The sequence below is a fragment of the Manis pentadactyla genome, chromosome 13, assembly GCF_030020395.1.
Source record: "Manis pentadactyla isolate mManPen7 chromosome 13, mManPen7.hap1, whole genome shotgun sequence".
NCBI lineage: Eukaryota > Metazoa > Chordata > Mammalia > Pholidota > Manidae > Manis > Manis pentadactyla.
Window position 1 is genome coordinate 11,261,153 of NC_080031.1, and position 15,258 is coordinate 11,276,410.

At 49.7% G+C, this 15,258-nt stretch overlaps 1 protein-coding gene across 4 annotated transcripts in view; it reads left to right on the forward strand.

The window, feature by feature from the left end:
* Nucleotides 1-15,258, forward strand: part of PKNOX2 (PBX/knotted 1 homeobox 2) — a 248,379-nt gene that overhangs the window by 61,306 nt on the left and 171,815 nt on the right. For all 4 annotated transcript variants that reach the window (XM_036930253.2, XM_036930256.2, XM_036930257.2 and 1 more), the window contains exon 2: nt 2,878-2,947. The gene's annotated coding sequence lies outside the window, so the exon portion shown is untranslated. The remainder of the gene's footprint in view (nt 1-2,877; nt 2,948-15,258) is intronic.

A 15,258-nucleotide genomic window follows, 5' to 3' on the forward strand; every position in this document is an offset into this window, starting at 1 on the left:
TGGCTTCTTTCTTCTACTGAACTGAAGGCTGGCTTCCTCTAACACCTATCCATCAGTCCTAATCTTCCCAGCTAGAGTAATGCAGCCCCTGTTTCATAGTTTCCTCATATAACCAGAGGAGCACCACATGGGAGAAGGATCATTGCCTTAATCAGGAGAACCTGGGCCAAAGGGTAATTTTAGAGAGGGACAAATGAAGGTACATCTCTGGCTTCTTCTCCCATGTTTTCCACCTCACAGTCTCCTAATAAGGAACATAACAATGATCGCTAACATTCAGCGAGTGCTTCTTTTGTGTGAAGCACTGTTCTCAGTAATTTGCAGTGTATGAAATCATTCAGTCCTAACAATTAACCTCAGAGAGAGAATCCATATTAGCCCTGTTTTACGCGAGGCACAAAGATGCTAAGAATCTTGGCGTCATCACACTGTTGGGAAGTGGTGGGACCAGGATGGAAACTTGGGCCGTCTGACTGCAGAGCTTGTACTTTAAACTCTTAAACTGCCAAACTTTAACCAAAAGATGTCTTCACTCACCTGTCTCTTCTGCTCATCATTGTCAAAGTTATTAAAATATGATGTCAGAACTGCATCTAAAACTAATATGGGTTGATCAGTCGTAAGTGAGGGGGACTAATCACCCCTCAGTATACACCGTCTGGTTATTAATGCAGCCTAAGATCATATTTAATGGGTTTGTCAGAAATACCACACCCATCCTGGGCTTATCCTGCGTTTGCATTTAACTCAAATAACCCACATCTTTTTTTTTAAACCAGGTTACCAGATTCTGTGTTTTTGCAATTGATCTTTGAATGTAAGAGTAGGATATTATATATATATATATATATATGTATTTTATTATAGAATCTTTCCCATGTTTCTGTAAAGAATAAAAATGGATTTGCATGTGGGCATAGGATATAATAACTTGGTGGTTTAGAGTGAGAGCATTGTGGGTAATTTTCTTTATTTTCAAATTTATTTCATTACAGTCATCATGATGTTATTGTTCAAGAAATAAAACCTGGCAGCTGAAAAAGTTGACTCTTGAGTTTTGGCCCAACCTCTCAGCTGGTTAAAAGCTTTATACCAAATGCTCTTAAATCCAGAGCGGCTGTCCTTCCCAGCTTGGTGGCATGTGCGAATACCAAGTCTGCCATCTTTTCTTCCAAGTAGCTGATGTCTCAATGGACAATCCCCAAGGGCAGGGATAAAGCACTGCTGCATGTAATTCAATCTAGAAACTTCATGTTCTGAATTCATATATGCTTAGTAGTGATGTGTCAATTGTTTAAAAGAATAGAGCCCATTGCCAACTAAGGGCTGGTTCCCAGGTGCTGGTTGTGGATTCTAGTTGGGATGAACATGGTCCACCACTGAGCATTTCAACAGACATCTGGGAACCTGATACATGGTACATGAGGTTCTCTGCTAGGTTCTGGCACTATACAGATGCATAAGACACGGTCCTTGTCCTTGGGACTTGCAGTCCGGTGACCTGGTCTTGTCTCTGAGGTACCTCCCTGAGCCTTGAATCTTGATCATGCAGATGTTAGCTGACAATCCCAGAGGAAAAGCCTCAACCAGGTGGACGCCATCATGAACAGGAGGGACATTTTCTTCCCATGGGCCCATTGTACCACACCCCATGCCTGAATCTTCTATCTAAAATCCTCTATCTTCTTCATGCCATTTCCTTGTTGAAGAAATGTCAGTGTCTCTGAGAGCTCACAGCCCAGGCCGTGCCTCTCTGCCTGACACTCAAAGCTCCAGAGGCTCTGGGCCCACCTGGCTCACACAGCATATGTCCTCCAGTCTCCTTCAGGCAGCCCAGCCTCTGCATTGACCCTCGGTGCTCCATGATCATCTCTCGTTCCTGCTCTGATTGCTCCCTCTCTCGGAACACCATCTCTCTCCCTTCCACAAGCCAAACCTTGCCTGTGCAGTCCAACAAGACCCCGCGCAAGTTCTTCCTCCCCCTGGAAACTTCCTTGAGTGCCTCATCTCTCCTGGACTCCCTTTCTCTTTGGAGAGAGAATCAAGAGTCCCTTCTGTGCAGTTCTGCTCTGTGGTGTGGATAGTCTTATCTTACCTGATGATGTTTCCTATGCTTACTCTTACTTCCCCAGTGATGTGGCAGCACTTGGACAAGACCTACCCCTGGATTTTATTCCTGCCGCACCTAGCATGTGCAGATTACAGAGTAGGCACCTGATAAATGTGCGCTAGGTTTTCCTTGTTGTTTTTATTGCTTTATCCCAAAAATAGAATGAAAAGCAGTCACGTTTTCAATCTTTTCGGTGTTGCCCCATCCTTCGTCTCCAGGCACGTTCTTTTCCTTCCAGCCCAACCGGACTCTCCACTTTTTATTTGGAGTTTCTGTCCTGCATCAGAACTTTCCATAATCCTGCCCTCAACAACAGCATCCATTTTGTTGTCTGCAGCCTTCCCCATAGAGGCTGCAAGCTTTCACATAGGGTTTCTGAGCGCTTTCTCCCTGCAGGGGCTCTTCCATCAGACAGGAGGCACCAGTAAATGATTATTGCCTTGGTCAGCTCAGAGCTCTTAACAGCCATGAGCCTCTTTTTCTCTGGGATTCCTATAGGGAAGGGCATGATACAAGAAACTGAGGTACCAAGCAGGTAAGGAGGGAGTGATCCTGTCTCTCTGTCCTGGGTAGCCGTCTGAACAATAATCATTTTGCACCAGGAGTCCCTTCATCAGGAAATTTTCCACTCAGTCCTGTGGGCAATGCTGCCAGCCCTGGCTTTGCTTCTGAGCCAGACCCACTTCTGAGTTTACCCTCATCTCACCGTGTATCTTCCTCCCAGCAGGACCCTTCCCATCTATAAAAGTGTTTTCTTTTATTGACAGGTGAAATCTGGAGCAGGACTCTGACGCTTTCTGTCCTCCATGCCGCTCACCAGAAAAGGGACTGTGAACTGTAAGTAACTTGGATTGGCGTTTTTCCATGCTGCCTCAATAAGGTTAGGGGTTAAGACCAGCCCCGAACCTGACCTTTAACAGTCACACAAGAGAAACACTCAACAATGAATTACTCAGAATGTAAAAGACAGTGGACTTCTAAGTAGAGTAGGTCTGAACATGTTGCGTAATATGATGTCCTATTTAATTAGACTTCATTGATTACACATGAAGGTGGGTTTGATGTGTTATGTGTGTCATGAGTGTTGGAGAGGGAAACTGTTGAGTTTGCAAGTCCAGCCCAGACCCCAACCACTGTTGTCTGTGGGCTAAGCTTGGGAGGCAGTGAGAGGAGGGAACTGGGCCAAGTTCAAAGCCTGCACTTGCTTCGAATTTGGTTAGGGAGGTGTGAGGGAGAAGAAAGGAAACACTAAGGGTTGCTTCCCTTACATCAGCACGGTAATAGCATTTGGTTCTCTCACGTGGCCAAAGTCTACCCACCTGTAGGACCCAGCATAAGTCTGGGAGCCTCCCTGGGTAACTCTGACTAGAAGCAAGTTCTCCCTCTTTTGAAATTCTGCCACATTCCCACGCTGACCACCCCTCAGGCCCGCACCTTACCGTGAGCTCTCCAGCGAGGCTGTGAGCTCCTGGAGGGTGGTCGGGGTTCCTGCGACCTTGTCTCCCCTCTGTACCCTCAGTGGGTCGCTGCTCAGCCAATGCTAGCTGGCAGGCCGGGTTGCCCCGGGCTACGTAGCTTCTCCGCTGCTTCTGGGGCCACTGGAGGCTGAGCTGCTCCTGCAACTTTGATAGTACATTGGCTTCCAACCAGTCCATGGAATTATAAATGATTAACCGTTATCAGCGCACATCTTCACCTCTGTGTAAAAATAGATTGACTGTAATGAGTATTTGAATAAATCATAAGAATGGCCGCCATGCGATCATCTAACATCCTGCCGATGGCTGCCTGGTGAGTGAGCAGGGCGCCGGGCCTCCCGCCTAATGGCCTGCGAGTCAGTGCTCGTCGCCTCTGTGATTGATGGGCCGCAGCCCCCAGGGCACCTCCCCTCCAGCCTGGCTCTGGAGTGGTCGGATCCCCAGTCCCAGGGGCGGGCAAGGGTGCCTCCCTCCATCCTGTTCCAGGAAAGCCTTCCTAGGAGATGGGGATGCGGGGTGAGAAGCCAGGGTACAAAGACCTTTGTGAGAATCACTGTCTCCTCACACTGGAGGTTAGAGGGACCTCATAAGTCAAGTCATGTATGAGAGAAGCAAGCTGAGCATGAACCTTAATGAGAGCGGGGCGTGCGGGGAAAACAGGTCTGCACATTCCTGCCCTGTCTCTGAGGGCAGCCGGGCACACGCAAGGAAGCTGCCTCACAGGGACACCCCGAACTGGCACGATGGAGCGAGGAAGAGCTGGGGGCCAGGACCCTGAGCCTGGAGGGTTCAAGCGATCTTTCAGGGAGCAGTTCGCTGAGGCTGCCTCAGGCATGGGGAGCTGCCTTTTGGAGGGGGGAAAGAAGAGGAGGCGAGTAGGCAGGCTCTGGGGGCTGGGGCCCATCGAGGAGGGAATAATCCAAGTCAGAAGTCTCAGAGTAAAAGCCATGAAGGCTGGGTTTGAAAGGGAATCAGCAAACATCCTAATTTAATTCCAGTGGTGTTCCAATTAGTACAGCTGTGTAACAAACCATCTCAAAACTTCATGTCTTAACAGCATTTGTCATGCTCAGATACTCTGTGAGTGAGGAATTCAAACCGGGCACAGTGAGGACAGCTTGTCTCTGTCCCAGCTTGTCTGGGAGCTGGGCTGCGGAATCATCTGAAGGCTCGTTCACTCATGATTCGGGGGTGGATGCTGGCTGTTGGCCGAGAGGTTCACTGGGGCTGTCGACCCAACCCATCCATGTGGCTTGGGCTTCTGCACAGTTTGGTGGCTGGATGTCAAGGGGGAGCACCAGGAAACAGAACTAGAGCCACGTGGCCGCTGTATCACCCGAGTCAAGCTGCGTCACTTCCACCCCATTTTCTTGACTGGGGCAGTTACAAAGGCCCACCTGGGTTTAAAGAACTGAACACAGACATCTCCATTGCCATGTCTCTGCCATGTCTCAGCAGCACATTAGAAGAAGAGCAGGAGGGGCGGATATATCCCTCGTGGTGACCGTCTTTGGAGAGTACAGTCTCCCGCGACTCTCTGGCACAGGGCAGCCTCATCTATTTCCACAGACAAGCTAAGGAAACCCTCGCCTTCAATAACCAAACTGCCCCTTAACACACAGAATGTCTGGGTTTAAAGGGACCCTCAGAGGCCAGGCTTGGCGTCCAGAGGATACGGTGTCATTAGGAAGTCGTATGCTTTGTAGTAACCTCTGCCTTATAGGCCAGCTCAGCAGGAGCAGGTCCAGTTTGCAACCCACAGCTTCAAGTGCCAGGTCTGGAGGAGAACTTAGACCTCTGACCAAGGCCTCCCCAAGCAGTGAGCTTTCTTTCCCATGCAGGGCTCCCCACATCCCCAGCTCCATGGCCTTCCAGGCTGGGGGAGGGTCAGCCAAAGACCAGGACTTAATAGGTACTGGGCTGTGTTGGGGACAGGGAAGCCTTCCTCCCTGATCCCCCATGTCCTCGCCTCTCCTTCCTTCTTCTCTGCCACACACTGTAACCTGCAAGAGGCTGTGTCATGATGGAACCACGTTGCCTTTCTCTTGCCATTTTCTTGACCTGGATGCAGCTAAATTTGGGGAGATCATCTGGGTGCCTGGATGCCTTATCATGATTTAAAGGGATAGAAACAAAACTCCAGCAACCAAAGAGTAGAATCAGAACCATTACATTTTCCCAAAGGTCCAAGATCTGAGAAGGGCTAATGCTGAAAGGGAGGGAGTTGGGAAGAGAAGAGTCAGTGGGCCTGGTTTTGATAAAAAAGGTGTTGAGGTTTGGAGGGAGGGTTTTAGAGTTGTTCACAAATCAGTTGAATATTAATTTTAGTCACCAACATTTATTGAGCACTTACTGCATGCTAGACACTATGCAGTGTGAGAAAGCACTAGAGCCATGTCTGGTACACAACAGCTACCCGAAAATGGGTCAGTCATTCATCTGGCCAGTAAATAAATAAAAGGTGGAGTTGGTTCCTCTCCATTGCTCCTGAGAGAGATGGTCAAGAATCCTTCCTTAATTGTACCCTCCATAAAAGTTCACTCATAAACTATTGATATTTTAATAATATACATTAGCATCTTGCTCTTTGACAAATGAATATTGAATGAGCAATAAAGGGGCAGAAGAGTAACCAGGTATACGGCTGGCTGCAGGGAAGCCCGGATCATGAGGAGTTAGTTGTCAGAAGGAATGCCCCTAGCCAGGGACCTGGTGACTCACCTCTTTCCCCGTGACCCTAGGAAAAAGCTCTAAACAAGAGCTCAGATTCCAGCCCAGCCCAGTCTGAGCAGGATTAGTCCTAGGATTTCTTTCACTTGGCCAGAGGGGACTCAGGAGAAGAGAGGAAAGGTCACTGAAAAGCTGCTACGGCACAGATATTTCACCCCCACGGGATATTTTACGTCTCCTGCTACCTCTGCTAAGGGCACAGGCTTCTTTCCTCCTGTGCTCTCTGCTCCATAAATTAACAGTCTGTAGACAGATAGGGTGCCCACCAGAAATCAGGCAATGAGCTTAGAACTATTCAGGCTAGTTCCGCCCCCATCTCTCCTTTTTCCACCAGGTCTTGATGGGCGCCTACGCTTGGGGCATGAGTTAAAGTTTTTAAGATAGAATTTCCTGCCTCTTGCAGCTCCTGCTCCCAGCCCTGCTGCCACAGCCTCCAGTTTCTCGTGGCCTCCACCTGGGCTGGGAGTCCTTGAGTGTGCAGAAAACAGTGACAGGGGCTCTTCATTGGTCCGGCTTAATTGGTGTGATTTAATGGTATTTCTGGCAGATTCAGATTTATACGGCTTTCTGAGCTGCAAATCTGCTTCCTAAATGTAGAATTTTTGTGGAGTGGTAAAAAATAATGGCTGTTCTGTGATTCCTGCCTCCCGAGCTAGGAGATTGCAATTTACATTATGCAAATAGACATTATGCAATCAAGGCACTTTAGCAGGAATCTGTCGGCAGAGAGGCCGCTGATGAGATGCCGAGGTCTGCAGCCCCAACTGGCGGGGCTCTGGAAGAGCGGAGATGAAGTGGGGAGGGGGTGGGCCGGGTGCGGAGTGGGCAGGGCCTGTTCCACGGGCCCAAGGAGGCCCAGAGATGAATGCAAGCGGGGAGCTGCCAAAGAGACACTCTCAATTAATGGCTTTGTTTAATCATACCCCCTGTCCAGAGGAGTATTGTCTTACGGATAATTTCGTTTGCCTAACGAGATTTTGCTAATTAAATCTCCTTTCAGTTGGTGTGACTGTGCCTGCAGGAGAAAGGGCTATTTGGAGTCTTCTCCGTAAACCTTTCTGGAGAGGAGCTGGGAAGGAGGGATGAGACGGAGAAGAGAGAAGAAAAGGAAGGGAAGGGAGAACCTTGCCTGCTGGGAGCAGGACTGGAGGAACTTCAGAAACAAGGAAACAACTAGGTAGCTGCCACCACCCACCTGGCCTTCCTCCCCTGTTCACTGGAAATGCCGACACTCATAAATCTGTCCAGCTTGAGGGATTTCCCCCCCTTTTTTTCTTCTTCTGTGGCTCCTGTCACCTCCACTGTTATCCCTTCTCAAGTTCTTCCCGAATTCCCAGGAAGTTCTGAAGCATTTCCAAGTACTGCTCCCAGCACCTCTGGCTGTGGCTGGTGGTGGTGCGTGGTGGGGTGGTGGGGAGGCGATGATGATGGGGGAACCCTGACCCTTGCCTCTGCTGTTAGCCAGCCAGTCTGACTCTTCAGAGAGGAAAAATTGCTCCCAAATTGGCCATTTAGGGATAATTGCATGAATCAAAGAGGAGAATACCTCGTCAAATTCATTTATCATCAGAGGCAGCCGAGGGTAGTCTCCCTTACATGGAGGGGTCTAGCACTGTGCCTGCAGTAGCTGGAGCCTAACCAATGCTGTTGTGAGCCTCTGATCCCGTAACACCTCTGCTCCCCACCTGTCCCCTGGGGTTTTTACTGTCTGCAGCTTCCTTGCTCTGGTTGACCATGGTCTTCACAGCTCAGCCCTGTCTACTTTTCTTGTTTCATCTCCAACCCCCTTGCTGCTCCTCATCCATGACTTACAGACCGTGGGATACATGCATATATATTCCTGACACCCAAATGTTTTGAGTTGCTCAGTTCCCCCAAATACTCTGTATAACTTCACACCTCAGTGCCTTTGCACTTGCCATTTCCTCTGTCTGGAATTTCCTCTGCCTGGATAACCCCTGCTCCTCTTGCAATACCTATCTGTCACATCTCTTCTGTGACTACCCCCTTACAGCCAGATCTTCCCTGCCTCTTGAAAAACACTGCTGTGCACATTCTTTGTCTTGCATATCATCACAGGACCTCAACCATGGTTATTTGTTGGTCAATCCAAGTTAAGAAATGAATCTTAATTTCTCCTAATCCTGGTATCTAGAATTGTGCCTGGTCATAATAGGCACCCTACAAGGTTGGTTGAGTGAAAAGATGAGTGAATGAACCAAGGGAAAGAGGGTGGAGTGATGAAGAGGTAATCTAATAGACCCCCAAATCACAGAATGGGCAATGGGGGTGGGGAGTCAGGGGATTGATTTCTTTTGAGGCTGGGCAATGTTACGTGCCTGTCCACCTTTACTTCCCGGGCAAGAAGGCACTAATTCCCTTTGAGTACCAGGCACTCATGCTAGGTATGTAGGCATCTCCTGTTAACACATTACTACGTGGGTCCTGTGAGGTGGGTATTGACAGGAGAGTGAATTGCTCATCTGTCCTCATCAGAGAGCAAGGCAGTGTTTACTTGTAATTAGATTCATCAGCAGGGCCTCAGCAGGATCTGCCTCTGGGTAGATAAAAGCTCCTATGCTGTCCAGTCTCCCCTCCCCATCCATCTGTCCACCCATCCCTTCCATCCACCCATCCATCCATTCACCCATCCATCCATCCACCAACCATTACCCTTCATCCACCTACCCATCTCCTCCATCCATCCATTTACACACCCATCCCCTCCATCTACTCATCCATCCATCTGTTCACCCACCCACCCACCCCCTCCATCCACCCATCCATCCATCCACTCACCAACCCATCCACCCATCCATCCATCCACCCTGTCCACCCACCCACCCAGCCACCCATCCATCCATCCACCCATCCACCCATCCATCCATCCATCCATCCATCCATCCATCCATCCATCCATCCATATATCCATCCACCCATCCATCCATCCACACATCTATTCCACCCATCCACACATCCATCCATCCACCCACCCATCCCCTCTATCCACCCATTCATCCATCCATCCACACATCTATTCCACCCATCCACACATTCATCCATCCACCCACCCATCCCCTCTATCCACCCATCCATCCATCCATCCACCCATCCATCCGTCCATCCATCCACACATCTATTCCACCCATCCACACATCCATCCATCCACCCACCCATCCCCTCTATCCACCCATCCATCCATCCATCCATCCTTCCATCCAACCATCTATCCAGTCACTAGCCCATCCACCCATCCACCAATCCACCCACCCACCTATCCATCCATCCATCCATCCATCTATCCATTCTAACTAAAACCTAAGCCACTCCAGAAGAGTGTCATATTCTTACTACCCATGACACCAGGGCTCATGCAGGGCTGCGATGCCTGCATATGCTGCCTGCATGTCTCTCTGTGTGTGCTGGGGGATGAGGTGAAGCTCAGGATGACCTCTGTCTGCTAGTTCTGTACTGTTGCCCAACTAGCAGTGGGGATGTCAGGCATAGAGGAATCTGCATTCCATGCTGGGGCACATGAGGAGCAGCCCAGGAGAAACCGCTCATATCTTCATGTGTGATAAGGGTGTGTGCATGTTACATGTGCATGTTCAGGCTGCAGGTGTGTGTGTGTGTGTATGTGTGTGTGTGTGAATGAGGCAGTATGTAAAGAGAGTGACTATGTTTTTCTTGGTTCCTAAGTTGCAGTGATTTGCTTTTTGCACTGGCATTTTCCCTTTGGTCCATGCATTTCTGTCCACATTCTTTCTCTTCTTCTAGGCTTTTAGTCATCTTAATATCCCCAGCAGGCTCTCTATGCTCTGGGTCTAAAGTGTTTCTCAGTCCATGATAGGTGTTCAACAAATACTTCATGCTCCCCGGAAATGATTAAATGAGTGAATGAGTGAACGAGCTTGCACTTTGGTGTCAGATAGACTTGAGTCTGAGCTCTAATTGGTTATTTAGGTAGCTGAGACTCTGGGATTTAATTTTCTCATCCAGGAAGAAAGTATACTAACACTGCCTGTTCTCACATTCTTGAAGGGTTGTTGGTGGAGCGTTATAACAGATATGTGCCAAGTGTTTCATAAACTATAAAGCACTATACAAGTATAAGAGGTTATTATTATAATGGTTATTGTACTTGAAGTGATCATTATGTTTGAAAATTAGGGATTCTATGTTCAGGAATATAAAATCTTCCAGGCCTGATTTGAACTCTGAGACTTACAGAGCAATCATTATAGGAACTGATTCCAGATTTTCCCAGCTATGGCAACTTTCGGAAGCTGGGGTGGGAGAAGGCGGCTGGCAAAATTGGCCCATCTTCATTTGTGTGACTTGTCCCCAAAGTGGACCCACATAAATGGCCTTGCCTGAGTCTCTGCAATTGCCTAGACTTCCATGTCTCATTATCTTTGCATATGCTGTTCCTTCTGCCAGGAATGCTTTCCCCCTCTTCTCTACCGGTCTTTTGACTCTCTCATGCCAAGTGGGTGCACTATCCCTGAGCGCCCAGGTTACCAATAAATATCTCCCTGAGGAAATGGATCACAGTGTACCTGGGACAGTTAATGTCTGCCTCCCTCACCCTAGCATGCACCCACAGGACAGGGACTGAGCATCACTCATATCTGTAGCTCCAGAGCTGAAGAGATGAAGGGATGGATGGGTGAAAGGTGAAGGGTTGGGACTTGGTAGATGCACAGGAGTTGAGCTTTTGAAGCACACTAAACTGTAGGTGAAAGTGAGGAAGGGGCATCAGAGAAATTAGCATTGCCTTGCAAATAACCCTTGAATTTCTGAGAGTTATTTCCCATCCACCCTCATGCCCAAAATTTGGTCAAATAGGCTGATCTTCCCTGGGGTCCCTGGGCCTAGGGACCCTACTCCCATACAGGTGGGTGACTGTCCTCCATGTTGGAGCCAAGTTCTAGGGACAGGGAGGCACCTGTTGCTGACCCCTACATGTGAGCAGTTACCCGCGTGGGGATGTACCTCCATCCCCAACACTTGCAGATTCTGTCTCCTGATGGAGTCAGCCTCAGCTGATGGGGAGTCTGCCAGAAGCCCTCCCAGGAACCTGGCTCCCTCACCTTCTTCCCATGTCTGCAGGCATCTTGTCTCCACCCTGCTCTGGGTCTCTCCTCGTACCCTCCCATTCCCAGCACCTCTCCCGGAGCCCCAGGCAGCCACAGCAAAATGCCAGGGGGCTGGGAGGCTTTTCATGACTGAATGCACTGAACCTATTTGTGAGTGTTTTGCAGAGTGTTTAATCCAAGGTGTTCCCTCAATTAAATTAGTGCAAACATCTGTGTCCCACATCCACTTCCATTTGCATTCTGTGCCATTTATTACAGCGGGAAATTGGAAGGCACCTTAGGAATACTTAGGACCAAATTAAGCTAGGTGAAGGTAGGTGTCTGGAGGTGCCTGCGAGGTTGGTCCACAGGCAGGATCCCTCTCCAGGACAGAGAGGGGCCACTTTCTGGTGCTGGAGAGCACCCCGGAAATGTCTGGGGTTGGGAGCCCCAGTCTTGTTGGGGAGATTTGGTGAGCTTAATTAACACCTCTGATCCTCATCTGGGCCCAAGAACCTGCAGAGGTAGCAGGAGTTCACTGCTGCTGTTTTATAACTTTAAATCCAATTTTTAAAGAAAGTGTATCACATTCAAGTGACCCACCTGGGTCTCTCCCTGGGAGACCCCTTTCCTGCTTGAAGCTGGATTTTTTCATCATAAAACTGCTCAGCCTCGGTGACTGGCTGAACGTGGGTGGCAGCTCTATTCCCCATACCATGTGACCCCATGACTGTCAAATACTTTGGGAGTCCTGCTATTATAATAATCTGGGAGGAATTGAAGAATAGTTTGGCTGTGTGGCAGGCATTGTGCTCAGTACTTCTCACGCATTATCTGTTGTAAGCCTCCTGTCAACCCTGTGAGACAGGCCCTCTGATCGTAGATCAAATGAGGGAGCCAGGCTTAATCAGAGAAGTTAAGCAATACACCATTGTTCCACCACTAGGAGGAGGAACAGACGAGATTTGAACTCAGGTCTGCACCGTTCCAAAGACTATGGGCTTCCTGCTGCACTGGGACATCTCTCTCAAAGGAAGCAGTTGGGATTGGCTTGGAATCAGGGACCTTGCCACCTGGACAAATCTCATGGCCAAGCATACCCTGGCCAGGCTCTCCAGAGGCCCTGGTCCTAGCCTGCCTGCTTCAGGTTTCTAGCCCTCCATTAATATGGCTGGACTGGGATTCCCAGGGGCCTGCAATGGGCTGCTCAGCCTGCAGATGCTGCACCTGAGAGAAGAGACTCCTGGCTTTTGTGGGGTGGGGCAGAAAGGAAAAGAAGTCTTGAGAAGGTGGAAGAGGCTTGTGGGATGCTCAGGAACCTTAGAGATCACCAGATTCCTCAGTACTAAGTGCAGAAATGGAGAATCAAAGGAGGCGATGATTTGCCAAAGGCCAGTGAGGGTTTGGTGGTAGTGGCTGGACTGGCATCCAGGGCTCCCAAATCCTGGGAGGGAGGGATGTCCTGGCCTGGGGAGGTCCCAGCGGTGTTGTAGGCTGGGTTCTGGAACTCCAGGCTGGAGCAAGGAAGCAGGGTGAGCAGGGGGTCCGGGGCTACTGTGAGCTTGTCCACGAAGAAGCCTTCTGAGCCGCCCTTAGCAGAGAAACTTCTAGGGCCTAGAGGGCTCCTGGCATGTCTGGCCTAGACTCTGGGGAAGGTCCTTACCAACTCCTGGGGTTTCACCTGGGAATGTCCAGGCAGGGGGTGTGGTAGAACCTGGGGAGGCAGGAGGGGCCCTGGGACCTGGGCTGCACACCACCTGCTGGTGTCCCTCTCCACCTTCCCCTGTGTTCTGGAAAGCACCTGGAGATTAGAACCCATGGATTTGAGCTCCAAGCCCTGCTCCCCCACTTCCTTCCTGAAGAAATAGGACTGAGTCCTAGCCTTAGCTTCCCAGTAGAAACCGCATAGGATCTTCGGGAAAACTAAAGGAAATGATGGACCTGCTTGACCCTCCCTGCCTTGGGGCTCAGAACACCGGCGGCGTTTTCCCTGCTTTCCCGTGGCTCCTCTGCTCTCCCCTCTCGGACCCCATGCCTGCTGCTCCTGGATGGCGCAGGCAGGGGCTCTGCCGAGATGGTGGTGCTCAGCCCAGCCCAGCCCAGCTAGGCTCCTCCCCTTTCTCTTTCTTCCCTCCCTCTCTCATCAAAAGACTTTAATAAATGCATCTCAGCATGTGGCCCTGCCTGAGCTTCCTAAGAGTAGATTGCTTATCCCAGGCCTTACTTCCTAGAAATGACAATCTTCAATCAATACACATTTATTAAGCACTGACTGTGTGTAGCACCCAGATCCGGGCATAGCAGGTTCATGCCGAGAGTGACCCCCAGGGCTTCTTGTCTCCTCTCAGGGCCCCACTGGTTCCTGTTTCTGTGCATTTGCTGGACCCCAGGACCATCTGCCTTGACCAGCAGGGTTTGGGGTTTCTGTACCCTTTGGTGCCTCTCTGCTTCCGCGCATGAGGCTCTCTTTGCCTGGAATGGCCCCCATCCCCTTGTTTACCTGGTTAGAGCTGTTTCTCAGGGATGACTGTGTGACCACATCTCAGCTAGTGTTTATCTTCCTTGTGTTTCCAGGTACATTAGGTGTTTTTCTGTGACTGTATATCACACTGTGTTTCAAGTATGTCTTTACTAGAGATGCGTTGCTCCCTAAGGGTTAAGAGGCCAAATGTGGCATTCAAGAGCTGGCACAGGCCCTCAGGGTCATCTGTTCTGCCTAGCCCGTAGGCCAGGTCATGCTCAGTTCATCCCCAGCAGGAGAGACGCCTATTGCTAGAATGCCTCCCCCTCCCATCGGACACTCCATAAATGCTTGTTTGGCTGGATGAAACATTGACCTGTTTGAAGGGAGGCTGTCAGGCAGTAGCCCTCACTCTCTAGTTTCCAGGGAGTTCAGCCTGAGAGCACATGGTCTCTTTTATTTGCAGTTCTAATAAGTATTCTCTCTCCCCCACCTGGCCTTGGGATGCGGGTTCTCCAGATGGAACTGAGGCTAGGCAGAGAAAAATGATCCCCTTAATTTATTGCCCTTGTGTCTGCCACAGACATTTTCTTTTCCTGGAAAGTCTTCTCCTTCTGCCTGGCCAAACCCTGATCGCCCTCCCCCGCACCCACCCCCCACCCCACCCCTGCCCCTGCCACAACCCAGTCCCGTGACACCTCCACAAGTATTAGACCCCTCAGGGGAAAGCAGTTTCTTCCTGCCAGAGCACCTGGCCTGAATCTCCAGCACTGACCAGTGTCTCCTACACCCAGTGTATCGGCATCTGGCCTTTTCCGTGAGGCTGTGTCGGCTGAGGGTCTGAGGCCAATGCCTCTGTAGCTCTCCTGCCGCCTGGCTTGCCGTCTGGCACACTCTGAATTTGTAAGATGCATTTGCCAAACAAACAAATGAGCAGGGCTACTCCCAGGTCTTCAGAGGGAGGTGTCTGGGCTCCTCTCTCATCCTCTGCTTTGACTTCTCTGCCTCAGGGTTCTGACAGACCTGGAGGCACATCTGTCAGCAGTTCCTGGAAACTGTACACTATGGCCAGCAACAGAAAAACTGGTGTGAAATTCTGCTTGGTATACTGAGCGGCCTGGAGTGACTTCTGTATGGCAGGCCTGTCAAGTCCCAGGCCACTGATAGACTCATATGCGAAGTCTCCACAACAGAGTAAGCAAGGAGGGCCATTGGAATGAGGGAAGAAAATATCACAACATTATTTATTTGTGTGCTTTATCTCACCCTGTTACGATTGCTATTTTTGAATATGTTTTATAAGACACATCACATATTGGTAGTGTAGTAGGTCAAACATACATTCACACAGACACATCTATGTTTATATATGTATATACATATAAATAAATATGTATATAT